Genomic DNA, 26,309 nt, shown 5'->3' with positions numbered 1-26,309 from the left:
ACTTGAGGAATCCGTGAGTTTGCTCGTTTAATTCGTTGATATAAGCGATTGCCCGAATGATTAATTAATTAATAGGCTACGTGAATGTTAGCGTGTGTGCGTGCGCGGGGGAGGGGGGGGGTTGTTGGGACCTGTGCGTGTGCAGGTGTTCCCCATATAGGTGCGTTCCCCCACTTCTCTAGATAGCACTACACCTCTGACTAGGTGTTCAATTCGCGCAAGGCTTGAACCCCTGCCATTGCCGCTTGCGGCTATATTTAGGGGTTCAAGCCCTGAAGGGGCTGAAACCATATTGTTTTTGTGCCGGTTTATTATTATTCTCGTTGTTCATCTGCCTTGACGCAAATTCCCGTGAGTTGGTAAATGGTAGAGACCTGAGATTTGCTTAAGTTACTGCACAAAAAAGATTTTTCGAATCGGCTTGAAGGTGGCGCTATAATTGAAGGTTTTACATTAACGGCCATAACTTCCACGCCATTTGTCCGATTTTCAAACTTTCTTTTTCCACATGTTCAGGTGAACCTGCGCTACAAATTTGCCATAAGGACCCTAAAGGTCCGTCTGGAAAAATTTTGAGATATTTTGAAAAGTTTGGAAAACACATTTTTGACATCTCCTCCTAGACCATTTGACCGATTTCCACCAAAATCGCCAGGAAGCATCTATGGAGCAAGCTCTACAATCCAGAATGTCAGATTTTTTAAATCTACTTTCGTTTCGGATTTATTAATCGTTAAAGTTGTGATAGGGCGTGGCCTCTCAGCTAAATTCTCATAACTTCATGACCGATTGACGAATCTTCACGAAACTTGTTGGTGATCTTCGGAGACCATGTGTGTCAAATTTTGTGCAATTCGACCAAATGGGGGTGCCATAAATGCCATAAATGGGCGTGGCCTAACACAAAAAAGGCCGTAACTCCGCACCTGTTTGTCCAATGATTGCGAAACTTGGTAAATATATCAGGGAGGATATCCTAGTCAAGATCAGTTTTGTCATCATTGGTGAAATTGGGTGGGGTCTATGGTGTAAGCATGTAATAGCTGTAAATCAAGTCCATTCACATAATCGGTTGCAAACTTCTCAGCCTCATCTGGAATGGCATTTCTAACATGTTATTTTGAGATCTGCGCAAAGGGGGCGCCGCAGACGTAAAAAGTGGGGGTGGCCTATCACAAAATATGCCGTAACTTCACACCCGTTTGTAACTCCCAGGCTGTTTCTCCAATTTTCAAACAACTTTTTTCCACACGTACACGTTCACCTGAATGTGCTCTACAAATTTGCCTCAAGGACTATTAGGTGTTCAATTTGCGCAAGGCTTGAACCCCTGCCATTGCCGCTTGCGGCTATATTTATTATTATTATTATTATTATTATTATTATTATTATTATTATTATTATTATTATTATTACTAACAGTACAATGCCGCATTACCAGCATTGCACTGACAAATTTAGATGGAATCCAAGCACACCTCTCATCTCCCCATTTTTTACAAGTTCACTGGTCGGTGCACACCAGTCCTGAAAGAAGGAGCGCCTCCCCCCCAAACAACACAAAGCGACCGTAACCCACATGAGGTAACTCACCTCTTAACTCACCGTGGTTCAAGGTGCTCTGCGAGCAGGGTGGAGGGCGCTGCCCCAGGACACGGCACGCCGATTCACCAGGACTGTTCTTGACGCCAATAATGAAGCATATTCTTCTTATCAACAGATGAGGTGATGGCAAAGGATTCCACAGACACAACAAGCTTTAGTTTGAACAAGCTTATGGTATCAGGCATGAAACTGCAGCTTTCATGGAGAGCCAGCGGTCAGGTCAAGATGTGCTCGCTCTGAGGCCAACAAAAACATCCAGCCTTTTTATTAACTAAATGACGTACTGTAGATCATTAATTAGCATTGTACTTTAAACCCAAATTAGGTGAAGACTGTTCAAACTGACCACCCCTTGCTTCACCCATTAAGGCAATTCTAACTCAGACATGTGAACTCGATACTGCATGTCCCCTGAGTCCATGCATGTCTAGTTTGTATAGGTTTGGCTATGATAAATGATGCTTCTAACATCAACAGTTCCATATAGAACATTCCTTGCTAGCTTTTAACAGGAGAAGAGTGGCTGTGGGAGTGAGGCCCTCAGGCCCTCTTGCTCACAGAAGCACAAATACTATTTTAGAATAAGAAACAGGATGGTCACATTAGTAGACTATGGACTGTTAATAAAATACCTACATTAAAATGATGGTATATAGAAAATACACATCACTTACAGGCAGCATTATCCCCTCTAAACAGTTTATTTTGTCATGAGAAATGAATGATTGTGACTGCGAGTCCAAAACACAGTAAAATCATTGTCAAAACTTTATTTAAGAGTTGGTGGGGAGCGGTGGGGAGACGTGTAATCGGTTATTGATTTTTATAAACGGATATGAATTAGTATCCGGTTATCCGTGTACACGGTGACAGCCCTAGTATACATAGATACATGTATACATGGTTTTTTTTCCTCTCACCAGGCCGTTATTGAAAATAAGAATTTGTTCTTAATTAACTTGCCTGTTTAAATAAAGGTTGATGATGATGATGATGATACATAGAAAGTAATGTCTACTGCGGAAAATGCATTCATCGCACAGAGCAATTTTTCGACTGTACAGCCCAGATCAGCCACTCCCACTCCCTCCGTAACAGGTAACTTACACTCATTAGAGGTATGTGGGAACCTGATGAGCTCTTAAACTGCTCTAAGATGACCAAACTGAACCTTACGTTTCAGTTTCAGGACGAACTGCGACTCTCTCGACATGCATATTTATCTTTTAAATTGACCAAGTATGTGTACCCCGTGCCACAATTAAAATGGGATAAAGAAAGTAACGTCTGTCTCGTTCACCACCATTCGTATTTGTTCAGACGCTGGTACACAGAGAAAGGCAGGGAGTGACGTTCACTTTGGCTCTCTATACACTGAATGCAATACAACTATTTGAAATCACCACCAGGCGGTGCCAAAGAGCCCAATACACCAATTCCAATACAAATCGTATGTTCCCTTCATCTTTTTGCACCCACTCATCTAACTCTCTCTCTCTGACTTGCTCTCTTTCTTCCTCCCTCTCTCTCCCCTCTTCCCCACTCTGCTTCTAAGTCTCTCGCCCAGGTGACTTCCTGGTTTTGACTGTGTCTGTGACTGTTGTTGCTGTTGTGCTGTTGGCTGTCAGTTTGCTGCTGCTCTACAAATGGAAGAGAAAGAGGGGAAGTGATAGTGAGTTACCTTCACACCCTCTCAATCTCTATCATCATCATAATCACACACACACACACACACACACACACACACACACACAAACAAACAAACAAACAAACAAACAAACAAACAACCATTGTACTGTCTGTCCACAGGTTCGCACAGGAGAAACTCAGACACGAACAACTTGCAGGTGACTTTTTTTCCCTTTGTATCTATTTTTAAGCAGTGCAGCCGCTTCTATAAGTGACTTTGTGTGTGTATGGTGAGATTTGGGGAGACTGGCTCGAGGCGGAGGAAGGGGTGTGGCCCTGACCCCAGCTCCCCGGTCTGCACCATGGTCTGCACAGACATACAGAGGCACAGAGCATAGAGAGTGAGAGAGAGATGTGTGGAGTACAATAACATTTCGTCGGTAATTCACGCACGCACACACCCACAGTTTTAAGACACGTCTGGAGATTAACTCATTGAGTGCCAGCCACTTTTGGAAAACGGATGCTCCCAGTGCCAGAGTTTCAGAGCGTTTTCAGTGATTTCTCGAGGCCCACAGAATATTGTGTGATATTACTATGTAAACAGCGAACACGCCCAAAGAACGATGAGACTCTCTTCTATCATCAGCAAAAAAAAGTTTATTGATATAATTTTCCGTTCTTTAGTTATCAGCCGGAGAAGATAGGTTGATTTCACCAAAAACAGACGTTTCCATCTAGAAGCTGAGATAATGAGCCTTTTGTGAAATGAAGCATTTCAAGCAAATCACTGACTCTGAAGCTAATATTTTCTGAGCTGAAACATCTGAACAGTAATTTCCTTCAATAAAACCGCACCCCCACCCCGCTCAACTCCAAACTCCTCCTCCGTGGGAGTGTCTCTGGCGGCTCTGCTCGCTCTGCTGCGTGTGTCAGGTGAGTCTCTGCTGCCTGCTATGGCAGGCTCTGCTGCCTGCGGATCCACGTTCGGATGGCGGCCGCTCGTCGGGGGAGTCTGGATCGGGCTCGATGAGTTTGTCTGCGTTTCTGGGGTTTCGGTTGTGAGCTGGGATGAAGCTGCGTCCGATTCTAGGCTTTCTGCTGCGCGTTTCAAAGTGCGCTGCACCCAGTCTATTTTCGGAGCGCTTCGCCTTGTGCGCCGGCTCCCAGCGCGACACCGAAAAGCCAAACCATTCTCATGAGAATGGTTTGGCTTTGGTTTTCTTTTCTGGCGGCTAATCGTGTGGAGAAACTATTGCAGCAGAGACAGAGGGGCTCAGTTGTGGGAGCGGATTGGCTGCTGTTCGCAGCTAACGTTAGCTCCAGCCAGAGCAATCTGTGCCGCTCTGGCTCATGCATCGGTTTCTCTTTCATCACGGCTTTTTCTGCTGTTTTTCCTCAACTTTCTCTAATCTGGAGAGCACTGTCGCCACCTAATGGGTCCGTAAAATAGGTTATACACCTTCAATAGCTCCAATATTTTTACAGGAGATGCATGAGGCTTTGATCCACGTCCCACCGTCAAAAAACGCATTTGACGCCGATCGACGTCATTGGCACTCAATGAGTTAATGGCCAAATCATTTCCTCATTGGCGAGACTTTGGCATGCTATGGAGAGAGCGGCTCGATAAACACACACAAGCTGCCTGTCAGACTGTCACATGGGGGGGGGGGGGGGGGGGATGGGCTCTGCAGTATGGCTGCTGTCACTGATGATCTATGAGCAATTCAGCATTAATTTTACAACACTGAGTGACAACAACCTTGCCCTATCACGAGACACATTGACCAAAAATAATCTTTCCAAGAGCCACAATCCCCGCAAAATTGCCTTTGTTCCCTTTATTTTGATTTAGTTAGGCTATTTATTCATTCATTCATTTATTTAAGTGTGTCTTAACTCATTAAGTGCCATAGACGACCTAACTCGTCTTACATAATCCAGCGCTTAAGTGCCAAGGACGAGCTAACTCGTCTTACATAAACATTTTTTTTTTTTGACGGTGGGACATCAATCAACCCCTTTTACATCTTCGAGATAACTATTTGGAGCAAGAGCATGTGTGTAATCTATTTTACCGACCACTAAGTGGCGACAGAGACCGAGAGAAGACACAGCCACGGGACCCAAAAGCCACAAAAGCAGCCGCCTCCCGCGGAAATGGCTTGGCGATTTTACAGTCAGAAGCCCGGACACACACACACAGAACGGACAGAGATCCCTTCCCCCCAGAGCCGCGCACACACACACACACACACACACACACACACACACACACACACACACACACACACCGCGGGAGCAAGCCATTCAAGGAAATGGCGACGCGATTTTACAGTAATCCATTTCAGACTCGTCTTGCCCGACAGGCAGACAGGCAGGCAGGCAGCAGCAACGCGCTTCTGACACGCCCGCTGTTAGAGTCAGAAGCCCGGACACACACACACAGAACGGACAGAGATCCCTTCCCCCCAGAGCCGCGCACACACACACACACACACACACACACACACACACACACACACACACACACACACACACACACACACACCGCGGGAGCAAGCCATTCAAGGAAATGGCGACGCGATTTTACAGTAATCCATTTCAGACTCGTCTTGCCCGACAGGCAGACAGGCAGGCAGGCAGCAGCAACGCGCTTCTGACACGCCCGCTGTTAGAGCCAGGAGGAAGGAGGAGAAGACACACGGAGGGAGGAGTTTGAATGAGAGGGGTGTTTCCTGTTGTTATGGAGGAAATTACTGTTCAAAACTATTGTTTAGAATGTCTGACGGTCTTACTGATGCCAAAAATGAATGGTTAAAGTGACTGTTTCACAAAAAGCCATTTATCTCTGAATAAATTTCCAGACGCTGAAACCATGCTGTACTCAACGGCTAATATCTACATAACTACTAACTCTGCAAACTAACTCTTTTAGACAGAGAAAGCACACATTCTATTAGTTATTTTTAGATGATTGGTGTTCATGAATTCTTAACAGAAAAGAATCCTCGGCTGTTCTAAAATGAGCCAGAATCGTCAAAAACACCCCTGGCACAACTTACCTACAGGAATGAAAACATGGCTGGCATTCAATGTGTTAAAAGAGCCAGAACTACCCATAAAGGAGCCGTATGTGGCTTTTGAGCCTCGGGTATATCACTGCCCTACAAGTAGCCTACACTAGCTAGATGAATAGTTATCAAAGCCAAATTGTGCAGTTGCAGTTATTAAGTCAGTTGTATCATGTAATGCTATGCATTGCCTGATTGCCTAGAAGACCCTTGTCAGTCATCATGTGTGTTTGATCAAAATTCAATTAGCAAATTGTGAAATTACATCGGACTGAAAGAGAGAGAGAGAGAGAGAGAGAGAGAGAGAGAGAGGGAGAGAGAGAGGTCCCTATTGACAAATAAGATGAGAAAACAGTATAATACTTTGTTTTGGCCAATGGCCACATAGGCCTATACCTGATAGTGATATCTGTCTGTCTCAAATTAAGGAGAGCTCGGAAAAGCCAAACTGTGAGTGCTGCCTTCGGGGACGGCTTGGAAAGGGGAATTTCTATATAGAGCGCCATTAGAAATGCATTCAGGGTCTAGAGAGGGCACTTTTTACAGATGAGGAAATCCGTGGCAATCTTTTGGAGTAGCCTATAGCTTATAATCAGCAACTCAATTCACATTCTCAGCCATAATATGATGGCTGGTCAAACAGTAGCATATTAAGCATGATTTTTTCAGTTTACCCATGATTTTTTCAGTTTAAAAAGTCGGGGGGACATGCCCCCCCTGTTCCCAGTGGAAAATTCGCCCCTGCACACACACACACACACACACACACACACACACACACACACACACACACACACACACAGACATGCACACACACACACACACATGCAGACATGCACACACACACACACACACACACACACACACACACACACCACTTAGCTACTACAACAGCTGGGTGTGATTGTGACTGTCCTTGTTGGTTTGTGCTTCCAAACATGACAAGAAAGGAAAGAAAAGAGAGACAGGAGAGAGAAAAGAAAGGGCAACAGTCACCCAATTTGGCTGGAAATTAACCTGTTAGCTTAGCATTACCTTTGCTCCCCTAACATACTTTAACTTTATATCTTCACAGAAAGTGTTTACAGTGTTTACATTACACTCCTCTTTTAGCCAACATTTAATCAACACCAGTGGTGGCTGGTGAGCTTGGAAACAGGGGAGGAAGCTAGTGCGGCGCCCTAAGGTCGCCGCCGAAAAAAAGTTTGGGCGTTTTTTTTTTCTCGTGTGCGCGCCATACCTGTATACAGTGTGGCATAATTGTGCTTTAAGTAAAACAGTTGTCTAATGGTAAAGTAAAGGCGAAATGAATTATTCAAAGGACAAATAATGTGAAAACGAATAAGCAAGAATATGAAAATGGATTAAAAAATGCACATTTTAAATTGCATTTTGCAAATCAGCATCAGTCTTTCATTTGTCAAATTAATTAATTTAATTTAAATGGCTAATTTATAAGCATTTTTATTAATAAGGTTTATAAATAGTTTTATCAAACAGCTCATTTAAAAGCATTTTTTTCTTCTAGAAGCCGTCTGGAAGGTGATGTAGCCTACAGTAACCTAAGTAAATTACTGAGAATTAGCCTACTGCTTTTCATAATGCAGGAGACAGAGGGAAAAAAGCACATTAGATTGTGCACAAAAGAAATCCATGCAGTCAGCAGAGAAATCCTTATCCAAAGCAAAATATTCCCACCAGGAATAAAAGAACAGACACCGAATTGGGCACTGGGTGGGCAGACAAGACAATCAAATGCCATCTTGAAAACATTCCTGAATGAACGATGAACCAGCAAATCTCTCTCTCTCTCTCTCTCTCTCTCTCTCTCTCTCTCTCTCTCTCTCTCTCTTCTTCCCCCTTACGTCTAGCTTGACACAACACAGACCGTCCAATGTACCCGTCTGTAAACGGTGCAGCCGAGCTGATAAATGCCGACTTGTTCAACGAGCAACAGGTTAGCGCAGTGGTTCCCAACCTTTTTACACAAAGTACCATCTGAGAAAGTAGTTGGCTCTCCAAGTACCACCATATGACCGACGTTAAAATACAGTCTATTCAGCTATGCACAGTTCACGCAGGAGGCAAATTTATTCCAACCTGCAGCCTATGTGCAACCTGCAGCAGCTGCACTTGTGCTGGGTTGACTGCTGTCTTCACCTCCTTGTGCTTCATCGTTGCTGCTCTCCTCTACTACAGCTCTTTTACGATTCCCTCCCTTACGATCCACTTTAGCATCCCTCCTCGTCTTTGTTCACCACTTGTGTAACCATACGGGCGGGCAGGTAATTGTGCATGCGCAACAGGTATAGTGTCCGTCAGAAACAAATATTTGTTTCTAAATCTCAAGACAACAAAATAAACCTCAATTTCAATGATCACAAGTTTATTTTCATTCGTAGTATTATTTTGATAGATAAACATGTTTTACAATTGATTTTAAAGTTGGGTTTATTTTTAATAATTTAAACATTGGGATTCCAGGGATCAAGTACCACCAGCAGGGGGGGGGGGGGCGCAAGTACCACCTACCTTGAGAAACACTGCCAATAATATTAATAATTATTATTATTATTTCACTTTCACATGTTTGAAAAGTACTACTAATGACCACCATGGATTTTGCACAAAAACTTAAAACTTAAAAAAAATAAAATAATAATAATCTCACAGAGCCTTCCAAGTACCACCAGCAGGGGGCGCAAGTACCACCTACGGTACGCGTACCGTAGGTTGGGAACCGCTGGGTTAGCGGATGTGATAGATAACATCATTATCAGTACAGGGGGACACATTCTCGACAGTGCTGCTGCATCAACATGTTAGTTACATTCCAATTATTAGGCTACAGACCGCTTTATAGATCCACACTGTTACAGCAGGCAACATCAATATGCAATATGCAAATTGCATGTTTCGTTGCAATTTGCATAGCAAATTGCTGTTTCGTTCCACGCTGGTTCCGCGCTGCCAAATTCAGTTAAAAAATGTGCGAGTTTAAGATCGCCAAATGGCGGGCTATTCAGCATAAAACAATATAATACGAAAAAGTAGCACTGCTTGGTGGACGCCGAATTTAGTAGAAGACCCGGATAACTCGAACTGAATTGACTTACTTGAATATCCATGCAGTCTGTAGCCGGTGCGAGTGCAGTCGATGAGGTTAAATTATCCCAGTGTTTGCTTCTGAGCCTCTGTGTGAACCACGCTGCCCTCTCTAAACTCTGCGTAATACAATGCAACGACTGTCTGGCTTGTGAGCTAACTCACTGCTTGATAATATAAAACATAGGAAAAGAGAAAGGGGAAAATATAGGTGCTACTGTCTGTAAATCTATCTATTAGCCTGTCAGGTCTTCATTTCCTGTATTTCCAATGGAGCGCTGCGGATTCAACAAGATTTTCAGACGTAGGCTATTCAGCATTGGACAATACAGAATGTCAATCACTGTCAGTCATCTATCCAACCAACAACCAATTAGATTTCACCTGGTTTAACCAGGGTAAGGGCGTGCGAACCTCCAGCTCAATGTGATTGGTGGGAAAACACATCACTCTCACGTGTTTCTGTCGGTTTCTGTGAATTGCAAGTGTTTTTCAACCAATCATATTTTTCATTAGATAAATGACCAAATAAATAAACACCCACAGGGCGAAGTTTTTTTATCTGCCTACTAAAGGCTGGGACCAGGGCCAGAGTGACTCTCTGCATGGAGCTCTCCTTTCCATCAGTTCAGGTCACTGTTGTTTAAGCATTTTAAGCATATAAGAATATAATGAATGAAAAAATGAGCGTCTGCACATAAGAAAAAACACATTTGATTGATATTTTATTATAATTTTTTTTTTGAAAAATGAAAAATATAAAAAATAAAAATAAAAAATTATAATATTTTTTTTTATATAAAATCCCCAATCTAATAGAGGAGGACCATCCTCCTATGCCTCACTGGAAAAACCTCCTCTGATCAACACAGGCAAACTAAATCAGTTGTCTCTGTCCCTGCCTGGTGCCAGGCCCAACAGATGCAGCTTCTCCCCACCTCCTCTACCAATGAGACAGTCCAGCCCTGCTCCCAACTGAAGCCCTCTCTCTCCATCCCCTCTACCAATGAGACAGTCCAGCCCTGCTCCCAACTGAAGCCCTCTCTCTCCATCCCCTCTACCAATGAGACAGTCCAGTCCTCCTCCCAACTGAAGCCCTCTCTCTCCATCCCCTCTACCAAAGAGACAGTCCAGTCCTCCTCCCAACCGAAGCCCTCTCTCTCCATCCCCTCTACCAATGAGACAGTCCAGCCCTGCTCCCAACTGAAGCCCTCTCTCTCCATCCCCTCTACCATTGAGACAGTCCAGCCCTGCTCCCAACTGAAGCCCTGTCTCTCCATCCCCTCTACCAATGAGACAGTCCAGTCCTCCTCCCAACTGAAGCCCTCTCTCTCCATCCCCTCTACCAATGAGACAGTCCAGTCCTCCTCCCAACTGAAGCCCTCTCTCTCCATCCCCTCTACCAATGAGACAGTCCAGCCCTGCTCCCAACTGAAGGAGGTGAGCAGCATTGTGTTGGATGTCAATTGGCATAAGTGCCAGTGGGATTATGATGATGATGATTGTTGTTGTTGTTGTTGTTGTTGTTGTTGTTGTTGTTGTTAGTGTTGTTGTTGTTGTTGTTGTTGTTACTATTACTATTGTTATTATCGTTATTATGAAAAGAAAATATGTTAAAAATGCATTTTCAATTAGAAGAATTCAAACACTAATTATTTTTTCCACAATGATCATTATATGAAACTGAAACAGCCTATAGTCTGTCTGTATTGGATACTTTTGATTGATTGATTGATTGATTGATTGATTGATTGATTGATTGATTGATTGATTGATTGATTTTCTGGATAAAGTACAACAACATCCAAGGGATATACAGTACATGTAAAAGTGTAAACACTTATTTCCAACATCCCTGGTCCTTTTGGGGGCATTTGGGGAGGTAGCAAAGCTGAGTTCCAGTAAAAATATAAAATAGTTGAATATCTCGCTCAATATACAGTAAGCGTGATATCGAGTAAAACTATTTTTTTCCCCCTAACAAGTCTTGAGAGATTAGTTGGAGTGAAATGCTATGGTCTCTCTTGAGCATTTTATGAAATGTCTATGGAAAAATAAATGGTGGATCATGCCAAACCCTGAAGAGCACGTGACTTTGCCACTCTATTGCATCGATGAAGTGCTGGTTTGGAGGACATTCAAACTATGGATGATACACTGCTGTACAACATGGAACATTTTATTATGATACACTGCTGTACAACATGGAACATTTTATTATGATACACTGCTGTACAACATGGAACATTTGATTTTCTAAATTTGAAGCTACTCGAGGGGACATTTTAAAGGAGAATTTCTTTATTTTTCAACCTGGACCCTATTTTCATATTTATGTACAACTAAGTCATGTGATCAGATTTTTTAAAATTGGTGCAGTATTGACCAAGATCTCTTCAGTCGCTCTCTTCAGATTGTTATTGTAAAAGAGAGAAAATGAACACTTATATTGACCTTGCAGCAGCGTGTTCAGCCTGTCCCTGTCTGCTGTCCGTCACATTGCTGTGTCCAGTCTGTCTCTGAATGCTGTCCGTCACATTGCTGGAGATACAGTAGAAGCTCCCGTTGCCCCAACTCTTCAGTTTGTAATCAGTATAACATAATACGGGCGGACATCAAATTCAAATGTCTCGTCCATGTTCTCCAAATAAATATTCAAGCATAACTTACGAAATCATTCAGCTACGCGATCTGTTACCCCAAACAAACATGGCAGCTTCCAGTTCCAGCTTTCCACCCCACCACAGCTGACTTCCGGCAAACAACGCAACTCTTGTGAGACTTGAGTGAGATTCTCCTATCTGATAATCTGATCCTGTCAGTGGTCAAAACAAGCTCATTTAGTGTAGGGGCATGTGGGAAAAGTGGCTGCCAACTGAAGCTATCTTGGTCAATACTGCACCAATTTCAAAGATTTATGTTCACATTACAGTTATACATCAAATAAATAAATAAATAAAATATGGTCCAACTTAGAAAATACCAAAGTTCTCCTTTAAACATTGGTATAGGCCAGTGGTTTTCAAACTTTTTGTACCTGAGGTACACCAATGGGCAAGACAAAATCTCAAGGCACACCTACTGTATTATATCCGTGCAGAATAGCCTCTATAACATGTGATATCACTCGTATCACTCTAAATGTTTTTATTTCCTCATGCTAAATAAAATGTATCAAACAACTATATTAATCGTGAGTCGTGAAATATTTATGATCAAGATAATTCAGGAATTAATTTGAAACTTAAAATGACTACATCAAAGCAACAACACACTTTTTGTATAGTTGTAGGCTATATTTGCCTCAAAGCCAGTGTGCCTACTAGGCACACCATTTGGGAACCACTGGTATAGGGTGTGATGTGATGAGATACATTTTTAGGTTGAGAAATTGCACAAATTTTGCTTTGAGTTGAAAATATCCTTTGATTTTAGCAGGGAGCAACGAAGACGACAAATAAAGAGAAGCTGTTGGAAACACTGGATGACTTGGGAGAGGAAGAGTTCAAGAGCTTTAAGTGGTTCCTGCAGCAGGATGACATCTTGGAAGGTCTCCCAGCCATCAAAAAGAACCGACTGGAGAAGGCAGGCAGGCAGGACACAGTGGACCAGTTGGTGCAGACCTACGACCAACGCTCTCTGGAGGTGACCAAGAAGATTCTGATGAAGATCAACAGGAATGATCTAGTGCACAGGTTGTGAAACAGCAGCTCAGGACCCAAAGGTAACTCATGAGGAGATGAAAATATAAACCTGTGAAAAACAGAAATGACACATGACTCATACGTTTATAATGCAGAGTCAAGAGGTAAAGACACCTGCTAAGCAGCCACACCACCAGACATAAAGTGACATTTCTGTCCTGTACATCTCTGTACACGCGTACAGCCACACCAGAGGAGGTTTTTCCAGTGAGGCATAGGAGGATGGTCCTCCTCTATTAGATTGGGGATTTTATATAATAATATTTATTTTTTATATTTTTTATTTTTTATTTTTCATTTTTCATTTTTCATATTTTTTATAATATAATATCAATCAAATGTGTTTTTTCTGATGTGCAGACGCTCATTTTTTCATCCATTATATTCTTAAAATGCTTCAATAACAGTGACCTGTATGGCACTGATGGAAAGGAGAGCTCCATGCAGACAGGAGTCTAGCCCCAGCCTGCAGGGGGTAGGTAAAAAAAACATTACCCCTGTGGGCGTTTATTTACTTGGTAATTTATCTAATGCAAAATATGATTGGTTGAAAAACACTTGCAATTCACAGAGAACGATGTGAGAGTGATGTGTTTTTCAACCAATCAGATTGAGCTGGACAGGGACCCGCCCTTACCAATCAATACCAATCAATTAATTTATTCAACCAAATTGGTTGTTGATTGGATAGATTGGATAGATTGCTAAGATTGACATTGTATTGTCCAATGTTGAATCCGCTCCATTGTCAGTAGGAAATGAAGACCTCCACTTTGCTGTGACAACCTGACAGGCTAATAGATAGATTTACAGACAGTAGCACCTATATTTTCCCCTTTCTCTTTTTCTATGTTTTATATTATCAAGCAGTAAGTTAGCTCACAAGCCAGACAGTCGTTGCATCGTATTACGCGAGCGCATCAGCACGACTTTCTACAACGAGTTTAGAGAGGGCAGCGTGGTACACGGAGGCTCACGGAGGCTCAGACGCAAACACTGGGATACTTTAACCTCATCGGCTGCACTCGCACCGGCTACAGACAGCATGGATATGCAAGTAAGTCAATTAAGTTCGAGTTATCCGGGTCTTCTACTAAATTCGGCATCCACCAAGCAGTGCTACTTTTTCGTATTGTTTTATGCTGAATAGCCCGCCCTTTCCTAATAAAATGGCGATCTTAAACTCGCACATTTTTTTACTGAATTTGGCAGCGGGCAACTCGCCCCTTCCATGCAATGGAATGAAACGAAACTTGTAGCCTATGTTGGAAGTAGTGAAGTGTTTTTGATTGATTTGTTCATCCATCAAACCTTTTACTGACAGACTAACTGTTGCCTAAATATCTTACTTTATTTTGAGGTGCATTACATTGCTCAGCCAGAAATTATTCCCACTTCAACTCTCTTTCTCCTGGGTGCGCCTAACGTTAAAATGCACCAGATGACAATCCATCTTATTTGTCCTCAATCTGCATTGAAAATGTGTGAGAATTCACCTTCTTGCAACATTTGTAGCCTAAGCTAGTGGTTTTCAAAGTGGGGTCCCCAGCAAAAAGGGGGGATTAATCTATGTTCACTATAATTCCATCCATAAGTAACACAATCACAGAATGTATGACTATTTTGGTCATGGGTTTCATATAATGTCTGTGATAAAACATCTAAAAGCAAAACTCTTATCAGATGGGGGACCCTGGAACAAAATTGTATCTATATGGGGGTGCGTGGTGTAATTTGTGTGATTGAATTAAACTGAAATTAAGTTTGATGTTTCCTGCTGTAACAGTGTGGATCTATAAAGCGGTCTGTAGCCTAATGATTTCTATTGATCTTGTTTCCTTGAAGGAGACTGGTGCTGCTATTGAGATTACATTAGGGTATAGGAGTGACATATTTGGGACCCGTTTCTGGCCTACCTTGATGCGGTGGGTGACTTGCTCAGCTGGTTTGTCTTGGCCCCTTGTATGGGAACCCATATGCTTTTATAAGCATGTAAGCACCCTTATATGGGTGGTAGCACCATATTATAATTGTCAATTCATTCTCAAATACACTACTGCCGCATGCGCTAGGACGTGTCATCAGTGATGTTATCTGGGGTCGTAAGGTGTTTCGGGTCTGTCAACATCATACACCCTCGCCCATTAGACCCAGCCGAGGCCAATTAAGACCCCGACTCACGTCCCAGAAGCCGCTACGGATCAGCCTTACTACTCTATCTGCAACGTTGCCCGCGGGAGGGGTAAAAGAGAACCCAATCCGCTGCAATAGAGCTAGTGCTACGCCGCAGTATTGGCCCTTCGGTGCATGGAGGATCTAGGCTCTGTGGGTTTCTCCCGGCCGTGCTCCTCCTTCGTCTCACCAGACCCCCCTCATGTCAAAGGCAATCCAGAGGCTGAAGGGATGCCTCAAGGACGCCTCAAGAGGGCCTGTGCGCTGCACGTCATTTACCTGCGTCGAGCACCTCGCTCTAGCCTGGAGGACCCCAGGCCGCGCCGATCTTGCGCAGATTTTCAGGAGGCTAATCCGTAGCGTTTGTGGATTTCTCCCTCACGAGAGAGCCAAGATGGGGTGCTAATCCCATCCCGTACCGGGTTGCCGTCTCTCCGGCCGTCAACTGTCTCTCCAGCTCGTCACCAAACTATACTTGGTTGTCACCTAGTCTTTCCTAAGTGTCACTGGCCAGAGGCAAGCCAGGATTCTACATTCTCAAATACACTACTGCCGCATGCGCTAGGACGTGTCATCAGTGATGTTATCTGGGGTCGTAAGGTGTTTCGGGTCTGTCAACATCATACACCCTCACCCAGTAGACCCAGCCGAGGCCAATTAAGACCCCGACTCACGTCCCAGAAGCCGCTACGGATCAGCCTTACTACTCTATCTGCAACGTTGCCCGCGGGAGGGGTAAAAGAGAACCCAATCCGCTGCAATAGAGCTAGTGCTACGCCGCAGTATTGGCCCTTCGGTGCATGGAGGATCTAGGCTCTGTGGGTTTCTCCCGGCCGTGCTCCTCCTTCGTCTCACCAGACCCCCCTCATGTCAAAGGCAATCCAGAGGCTGAAGGGATGCCTCAAGGACGCCTCAAGAGGGCCTGTGCGCTGCACGTCATTTACCTGCGTCGAGCACCTCGCTCTAGCCTGGAGGACCCCAGGCCGCGCCGATCTTGCGCAGATTTTCAGGAGGCTAATCCGTAGTGTTTGTGGATTTCTCCCTCACGAGAGAGCCAAGATGGGGTGCTAATCCCATCCCGTACCGGGTTGCCGTCTCTCCGGCCGTCAACTGTCTCTCCAGCTCGTCACCAAACTATACTTGGTTGTCACCTAGTCTTTCCTAAGTGTCACTGGCCAGAGGCAAGCCAGGATTCTACATTCTCAAATACACTACTGCCGCATGCGCTAGGACGTGTCAATCAATAGTATGCTTTGCTTTGTTTTCCAGCTGTGTCTGAGCTTTTGTTTTGTTTGTATGTTGTTAAAATCTGTCTTCAAACTGCAAAAGAGAAGAAAAAAAAACGCCCAATTTTTTTTCGCCGTCGACCAAATTGCCAAGCTCACCAGCCACCACTGGTGTGTGTGTGTGTGTGTGTGTGTGTGTGTGTGTGTGTGTGTGTGTGTGTGTGTGTGTGTGTGTGTGTGTGTGTGTGTGTGTGTGTGTGTGTGTGTGTGTGTTACCTTGCTAATATCCTTCTCTGGTACTTTCTCTGTCATAGGAGTGGATATGAAACCTGGCAGCACACAGTTACAGCGAATCCCAAACCTGAAGTGAAGGAGAAAAGGTGATTGACTGAGGATTCATTCATTTTCTCTTTCACATAATTAAACTGGAGCAGCTCAGCTCCATCAGTCCAGATGCTCATGGGTGCATCTGGTTGATCTGACCTGCTGAGTTCTTTGGCAGCAGTCCTGGTTAACCCCTCCACCCCGGCTTTAGAGGAGGCGTAGTTTACCTGGCCAATGTTCCCCACCTAACATGAATAACAGAACACAGTCTATAAACAGGGGAGCTTCAGTCACCTGGTAACATGAATAACACATAACGGTCTACAAACAGGGGAACTTGAGTCACCTGAATAACACAGAACACAGTCTATAAACAGGGCGTTATTATGGAATCCACCACAGTTTTGGGCAGACCACGCCCTGCGCCCGCCTACACTGCAGTCAAGCGCCGGGATTGGCCAGGAGCAAGCCTTTTATTGCTCTGCACCCAGCCCAGCGATTTCATTAACCATTGGAATTACTCTTGATAGAGGACATTGAAATAAATTATGGTCACGGATTGTGCAGTGATCCCCACACCCCAAACATGAGTGGAATGTGGAATTATCACCCTAAGCGGGGCATGTATATATATATATATATATATATATATATATAACTGTGCGCCATCAGATTTATTACATCACTGATGACATCACAATTGCTCGAGGGACATCACTAATGACATCACAATTGCTCGAGTGACATCACTGATGAGATCCAATTGCTCGAGTGACATCACTGATGACATCACAATCGTGACAGACACAGAAAGGCACCGCCACCGAGGCGAGGAGTGACAGGAGCGAGATCTCAGAGGAGGATTGGTACAAGACAGAAGGAGGCGGTAATGCAACATAAAGGATGCCAACTGCCATAAAACACCACAGAAGAAGACAGAAGACATCCCCACCCCAATTTTAACGAAGATGACAATCATCTGTGGGGGGTAGGGCTAGGCGAAATAGACCAAAAGTCATATCTGGGTATTTTTAGGCTGAATGGCGATACACTTTCAATCACTTTTTAGGTTCGACTGTTTTTGAGTTTTTCTTAGAAAGCAACACTCCCTGCAAACTGAAAGATATGTGGCTCTGCAGCAAAGTCACTGCCTGGCCCAGGTTCAAAATACATGGAATTCTCTATCGTCCTCGACTGCAGGATTCCACTGCTGCACTTTCTTTTGGGATCAAAGTTCCAGACGAGTGTCCCTCACCTTGCCCACGATGCTGCCCACCGTGACGAGTGTCCCTCACCTTGCCCACGATGTTGCCCACCGTGACGAGTGTCCCTCACCTTGCCCACGATGCTGCCCACCGTGACGATGGAGCCCTTGGGTGCCCCGCAGGCCACCAGAGCCTGAGCCACGGCCTGCGTGATCAGGAAGGAGCCCTGGGGAGAGGAGAGGTGGGTGACGCACCGGGAGGGAGGGGGACAAGAGAGAGGAGGGAAGACAAATGAATGACTCACTCACTCATCCCACTACTGTGTCACTATGAGGTGTGACTGTTTCACACAGATCCACTGCAATCTGTTATCCAGCACTAACACATCCCACTGACCCTGATGTCAAACTCAAAAGACTTGGCTTGACTAATGTGGAGAACATGCTACATCAGCCTCGACTTGGAGCAGCTAGACCTCTATACTCGCACGTCAGCATGACGAGGAGGTCGTAGGGGAGTCCCCAGCAAAATGTGTGATTTCACTAGGATTTCAAAGACTAGAAGTTAGCCCAGGGAGAGAAAGGTAAAGTCCCACTGATTGTCACACACCTGAGTGTGCGAAATTTGTTCTCCGCATTTGACCCATCCCCTGGGGGAGCGGTGAGCAGCAGCAGTGCCGCGCTCGGGAATCATATGGTGATTTAACCTCCCAATTCCAACCCTTTGATGCTGAGTGCCAAGCAGGGAGGCAAATGGGTTCCATTTTTATAGTCTTTGGTATGACTCGGCCAGGGATCGAACTCACAACCTCCCAGTCTGAGGGCAGACACTCAAACCACAAGGCCACTGAGCTGGTTATGTAGTGCATTATGTAGAATGTAGTGCATATACTTGGTAATAGCTTTCACTCTCCTGTTACCTCCCCATCTATATTATATTATACTTCAGCTGCGTTGAGTCACATTTTCGAGGAGCTGCATGCTAGCCGCGGCGCAGCCCTTGGCGCATACGGCGCAGGCTTTGTCGCTGTAGCGTGTTTTCCGTTCAAGTTGGAGCACTTCCTGGTTTGTTAAAGTTTTTTCAGCACAGAAAGCTTTAAAAGGGCTGAGCTGCAGTCCGAAAACAGCTGAAAACAACCAGCTATTGTCTTAAAACAAGTTGTAAACTACAGTCTGTGAAGTGACCCAATTGTAAAATTCCCTCCTGATATTCCCAGACTTCGGCAGAGAATTTACCAAAATCCATGACTTTCCCTTTCTGGAATACACTCCCCAAATGCCATGAGCAGGGGAAAGCCTGGCCAATGACAGACCTGAGTGGAGACGAGGGCCTGTCTGCGTACCTTCAGGTTGACGTGGATGACTTTCAAACTGCTTCTCCTCCATCTTGAGCAGGAAGTCGTCCTGGGTGATGCCTGCCGCATTCACACACACCGAGGGAGGCTGGAAGAAACGGCCCTGCGGAGGGAGAGGAGAGGAGGAGGGGAGAGATGAGAGGAGAGCTGTGGAGAGGAGAGGAGTGGAGAGGGGAGGAGAGGAGAGGAGGAGGGAGGGTAGAGGAGTGGAGAGGACTGTATGACTGACTGTTAATGATGAGAGAAAGAAGGAGAAAGAGAGGAGGTGTTGGTGTTACGGGAGGTGATTCTCTTTCTTTCTCTATCTTTGTAGCTCAGCTTCACCAAAGTTTAGAAGGTAAGAGACACATCTCAGGTGCTTTTTTACAGCACAGAACCATGACAGAGACACGCCATGACCAGGAAGAGCACAGGCCATTTCAGTGGAGGTGCTTTTATACAGCACTTTGTAGGCGGGACGTTCTACTGCTGTCATTACGGTAGTCTCCTTCAGGCCAAAATGGCGGGCGCAGAGCTCTGTTGCCGTGCGCTGATGTTGCAATCGAACAACCGCTTAGCTTTCAGTTCTTCTCAATGCAAGTTCTTTGGCCTCACTGTGGTGTTTCAGATCACCTGTCAATCAAACAGTGTGGGCGGGGCTTGGATTTTCTGCTGATCCAGTCTGAGTTTCTCTGTCACTACTCATGCGACACACACACACACACACACACACACACACACACACACACACACACACACACACACCTGTATACTTGTAACCAACTTCTGCACGCTCCGTTTGGACGACACATCCACCACGGCCGCCATGTGGTCCTGCCCTCTGAGGTCACGTGACAGGCTGCCCAGGGTCTCATTGGCTGACTCCTCGCTGATGTCGGCGACCACCACGGAGGCGCCCTCAGAGGCGAAGCGCTGGCACACCGCCCGGCCGATCCCGCTGCCCCCTCCTGGGGGAAGGGAGGAGCAGGGACTCACACTGGGACCACCTGACTCTTTTGGACTCGGACCAAAGCACTGTTGCTTGTCAGGTCAACTTAATTAAGAAAATGTATCTGCAACTTTTTTTTTTAAATAACTGATTAATTGTTGACTCATTTTTAAGAAAGGGGGGGGGGGCACAAAACATGTTCTTGTTCCAGCTTCTTAAATGTGAATACCATATTTTCTGGTTTCATTAGTCTCTATGACAGCACACTGATTCTCTTTGGGTTGTGGACTGTTGGTCAGGACAAAAGGAGACATTTGAGAATGTCAATTGGGCTTTGGGGGAAAAGTGATCAACATCTTTCACCATTTTGTGGCATTTTATAGACCAAACAAACTAATTGATTAGTCGAGAAAATAACTGACAGATTAATCGTGTGTGTGTGTGTGTGTGTGTGTGTGTGTGTGTGTGTGTGTGTGTGTGTGTCAGCGGCACAGCTATAGGTGGGCCTGGCTGGGCCTAGGCCCACCCACTCCTTGCCTAGGCCCATCAATCATGAGACTTTAAAACCTTCTAAATGGCTGACATTACTGTCTTTCAGAGGCTATATTGGGCTCATTTTTAGAGAAAGAGTGAGGGTCCTGCTATCATATGAAACTAGAAGACCTAAGACATGTATTGGTGCCTGCTATCATATGAAACTAGAAGACCTAACACATGTTTGTTTTTTTGTTTTTTTAACCTTTATTTATACAGGGGGAGTCTCACTGAGAGCAATGCTCTCTTTTTCAGGAGCGCCCTGTTCACATTCACACACACATTCACACCTGGAAGCTGCCCAGTACAACCACAGTCTGATCTGCTGGCCACTGAGCAGCTCCACTGGAGCAGTTGGGGTTAAGGGCCTTGCTCAAAGGCACCTCAGTGGTGCTAATGAGGGAGGGGCAAGCACTGCCATTTCACTATCCACACCCAGATTTATCCTCCCGGTCCCGGGGATTGAACCGACGACCTTCCGGTCACAAGCTTGCTTCTCTAACCGTTGGGCCACCACTGCCCTAAGTGGCCTAAGTAAGAGGACCTAAGTATTGGTGCCTGCTATCATATGAAACTAGAAGACCTAAGACATGTATTGGTGCCTGCTATCATATGAAACTAAGACCTAAGACATGTATTGGTGCCTGCTATCATATGAAACTAAGACCTAAGACATGTATTGGTGCCTGCTATCATATGAAACTAGAAGACCTAAGACATGTATTGGTGCCTGCTATCATATGAAACTAGAAGACCTAAGACATGTATTGGTGCCTGCTATCATATGAAACTAAGACCTAAGACATGTATTGGTGCCTGCTATCATATTAAACTAGAAGACCTAAGACATGTATTGGTGCCTGCTATCATATGAAACTAGAAGACCTAAGACATGTATTGGTGCCTGCTATCATATGAAACTAGAAGACCCAAGACCTGCATTGGTGCCTGCTATCATATGAAACTAGAAGACCTAAGACATGTATTTTTGCCTACTATCATATGAAACTAGAAGACCTAAGACATGTATTGGTGCCTGCTATCATATGAAACTAAACTAGAATACCTAAGACTTTGGTGCCTGCTATCATATGAAACTAGAAGACCTAAGACATGTATTGGTGCCTGCTATCATATGAAACTAGAAGACCTAAGACATGTATTGGTGCCTGCTATCATATGAAACTGGAAGACCTAAGACATGTATTGGTGCCTGCTATCATATGAAACTGGAAGACCTAAGACATGTATTGGTGCCTGCTATCATATGGAACTAGAAGACCTAAGACATGTATTGGTGCCTGCTATCATATGAAACTAGAATACCTAAGACATGTATTGGTGCCTGCTATCATATGAAACTAAACTAGAAGACCTAAGACATGTATTGGTGCCTGCTATCATATGAAACTAGAAGACCTAAGACATGTATTGGTGCCTGCCATCATATGAAACTGGAAGACCTAAGACATGTATTGGTGCCTGCTATCATATGAAACTGGAAGACCTAAGACATGTATTGGTGCCTGCTATCATATGAAACTAGAAGACCTAAGACATGTATTGGTGCCTGCTATGAAACTAGAAGACCTAAGACATGTATTGGTGCCTGCTATCATATGAAACTGGAAGACCTAAGACATGTATTGGTGCCTGCTATCATATGAAACTGGAAGACCTAAGACATGTATTGGTGCCTGCTATCATATGAAACTAGAAGACCTAAGGCATGTATTGGTGCCTGCTATGAAACTGGAAGACCTAAGACATGTATTGGTGCCTGCTATCATATGAAACTAGAAGACCTAAGACATGTATTGGTGCCTGCTATCATATGAAACTAGAAGACCTGACATGTATTGGTGCCTGCTATCATATGAAACTAGAAGACCTAAGACATGTATTGGTGCCTGCCATCATATGAAACTAGAAGACCTAAGACATGTATTGGTGATTGCTATCATATGAAACTAGAAGACCTAAGACATGTATTGGTGCCTGCTATCATATGAAACTAGAAGACCTAAGACATGTATTGGTGCCTGCTATCATATGAAACTAGAAGACCTAATACATGTATTGGTGCCTGCCATCATATGAAACTGGAAGACCTAAGACATGTATTGGTGCCTGCTATCATATGAAACTGGAAGACCTAAGACATGTATTGGTGCCTGCTATCATATGAAACTAGAAGACCTAATACATGTATTGGTGCCTGCTATGAAACTAGAAGACCTAAGACATGTATTGGTGCCTGCTATCATATGAAACTGGAAGACCTAAGACATGTATTGGTGCCTGCTATCATATGAAACTGGAAGACCTAAGACATGTATTGGTGCCTGCTATCATATGAAACTAGAAGACCTAAGACATGTATTGGTGCCTGCTATCATATGAAACTAGAAGACCTAAGACATGTATTGGTGCCTGCTATGAAACTGGAAGACCTAAGACATGTATTGGTGCCTGCTATCATATGAAACTAGAAGACCTAAGACATGTATTGGTGCCTGCTATCATATGAAACTAGAAGACCTGACATGTATTGGTGCCTGCTATCATATGAAACTAGAAGACCTAAGACATGTATTGGTGCCTGCCATCATATGAAACTAGAAGACCTAAGACATGTATTGGTGATTGCTATCATATGAAACTAGAAGACCTAAGACATGTATTGGTGCCTGCTATCATATGAAACTAGAAGACCTAAGACATGTATTGGTGCCTGCTATCATATGAAACTAGAAGACCTAAGACATGTATTGGTGCCTGCTATCATATGAAACTAGAAGACCTAAGACATGTATTGGTGCCTGCTATCATATGAAACTAGAAGACCTAAGACATGTATTGGTGCCTGCTATCATATGAAACTAGAAGACCTGACATGTATTGGTGCCTGCTATCATATGGAACTAGAAGACCTAAGACATGTATTGGTGCCTGCTATCATATGAAACTAGAAGATGTAAGACATGTATTGGTGATTGCTATCATATGAAACTGGAAGACCTAAGACATGTATTGGTGCCTGCTATCATATGAAACTAGAAGACCTAAGACATGTATTGGTGCCTGCTATGAAACTAGAAGACCTAAGAAATGTATTGGTGCCTGCTATCATATGAAACTAGAAGACCTAAGACATGTATTGGTGCCTGCTATCATATGAAACTGGAAGACCTAAGACATGTATTGGTGCCTGCTATCATATGAAACTGGAAGACCTAAGACATGTATTGGTGCCTGCTATCATATGAAACTAGAAGACCTAAGACATGTATTGGTGCCTGCTATCATATGAAACTAGAAGACCTAAGACATGTATTGGTGCCTGCTATGAGACTAGAAGACCTAAGAAATGTATTGGTGCCTGCTATCATATGAAACTAGAAGACCTAAGACATGTATTGGTGCCTGCTATCATATGAAACTGGAAGACCTAAGACATGTATTGGTGCCTGCTATCATATGAAACTAGAAGACCTAAGACATGTATTGGTGCCTGCTATCATATGAAACTGGAAGACCTAAGACATGTATTGGTGCCTGCTATCATATGAAACTAGAAGACCTAAGACATGTATTGGTGCCTGCTATCATATGAAACTAGAAGACCTAAGACATGTATTGGTGCCTGCTATCATATGAAACTGGAAGACCTAAGACATGTATTGGTGCCTGCTATCATATGAAACTAGAAGACCTAAGACATGTATTGGTGCCTGCTATCATATGAAACTAGAAGACCTAAGACATGTATTGGTGCCTGCTATGAGACTAGAAGACCTAAGAAATGTATTGGTGCCTGCTATCATATGAAACTAGAAGACCTAAGACATGTATTAGTGGCTGATATCATATGAAACTAGAAGACCTAAGACGTGTATTGGTGCCTGCTATCATATGAAACTAGAAGACCTAAGACATGTATTGGTGCCTGCTATCATATGAAACTGGAAGACCTAAGACATGTATTGGTGCCTGCTATCATATGAAACTAGAAGACCTAAGACATGTATTGGTGCCTGCTATCATATGAAACTAGAAGACCTAAGACATGTATTGGTGCCTGCTATCATATGAAACTAGAAGACCTAAGACATGTATTGGTGCCTGCTATCATATTAAACTAGAAGACCTAAGACGTGTATTGGTGCCTGCTATCATATGAAACTAAACTAGAAGACCTAAGACATGTATTGGTTCCTGCTATCATATGAAACTACAAGACCTAAGACATGTATTGGTGCCTGCCATCATATGAAACTGGAAGACCTAAGACATGTATTGGTGCCTGCTATCATATGAAACTAGAAGACCTAAGACATGTATTGGTGACTGCTATGAAACTAGAAGACCTAAGACATGTATTGGTGCCTGCTATCATATGAAACTGGAAGACCTAAGACATGTATTGGTGCCTGCTATTATATGAAACTAGAAGACCTAAGACATGTATTGGTGCCTGCTATCATATGAAACTAGAAGACCTAAGACATGTATTGGTGCCTGCTATGAAACTAGAAGACCTAAGAAATGTATTGGTGCCTGCTATCATATGAGACTAGAAGACCTAAGACATGTATTGGTGCCTGCTATCATATGAAACTAGAAGACCTAAGACATGTATTGGTGCCTGCTATGAAACTAGAAGACCTAAGAAATGTATTGGTGCCTGCTATCATATGAGACTAGAAGACCTAAGACATGTATTGGTGCCTGCTATCATATGAAACTAGAAGACCTAAGACGTGTATTGGTGCCTGCTATCATATGAAACTAGAAGACCTAAGACATGTATTGGTGCCTGCTATCATATGAAACTAGAAGACCTAAGACATGTATTGGTGCCTGCTATCATATGAAACTGGAAGACCTAAGACATGTATTGGTGCCTGCTATCATATGAAACTAGAAGACCTAAGACATGTATTGGTGCCTGCTATCATATGAAACTAGAAGACCTAAGACATGTATTGGTGCCTGCTATCATATGAAACTAGAAGACCTAAGACATGTATTGGCGCCTGCTATCATATGAAACTAGAAGACCTAAGACATGTATTGGTGCCTGCTATCATATGAAACTGGAAGACCTAAGACATGTATTGGTGCCTGCTATCATATGAAACTGGAAGACCTAAGACATGTATTGGTGCCTGCTATCATATGAAACTGGAAGACCTAAGACATGTATTGGTGCCTGCTATCATATGAAACTAGAAGACCTAAGACATGTATTGGTGCCTGCTATCATATGAGACTAGAAGACCTAAGACATGTATTGGTGCCTGCTATCATATGAAACTAGAAGACCTAAGACATGTATTGGTGCCTGCTATCATATGAAACTAGAAGACCTAAGACATGTATTGGCGCCTGCTATCATATGAAACTAGAAGACCTAAGACATGTATTGGTGCCTGCTATCATA

General features: G+C 43.8%; 1 pseudogene across 1 annotated transcript; it reads right to left on the bottom strand.

Annotated features, from left to right (window-relative positions):
- Window positions 1–13,145: 13,145 nt before the first annotated feature.
- On the bottom strand, window positions 13,146–20,643 carry LOC310784826 ((3R)-3-hydroxyacyl-CoA dehydrogenase-like; annotated as a pseudogene). Its single transcript has 7 exons — window positions 20,559–20,643; window positions 20,146–20,348; window positions 19,390–19,504; window positions 18,178–18,273; window positions 17,002–17,087; window positions 16,795–16,879; window positions 13,146–13,169 (listed from the first exon to the last, which is right to left on the bottom strand). The product of its transcript is annotated as a (3R)-3-hydroxyacyl-CoA dehydrogenase-like (transcript).
- Between the last annotated feature and the right edge of the window lie 5,666 nt (window positions 20,644–26,309).

This window comes from Poromitra crassiceps (genome assembly GCF_964638095.1).
Source record: "Poromitra crassiceps genome assembly, chromosome: 11".
NCBI classification, from domain to species: Eukaryota; Metazoa; Chordata; class Actinopteri; order Beryciformes; family Melamphaidae; genus Poromitra; species Poromitra crassiceps.
This window is presented reverse-complemented; position numbering and strand designations above follow the sequence as displayed.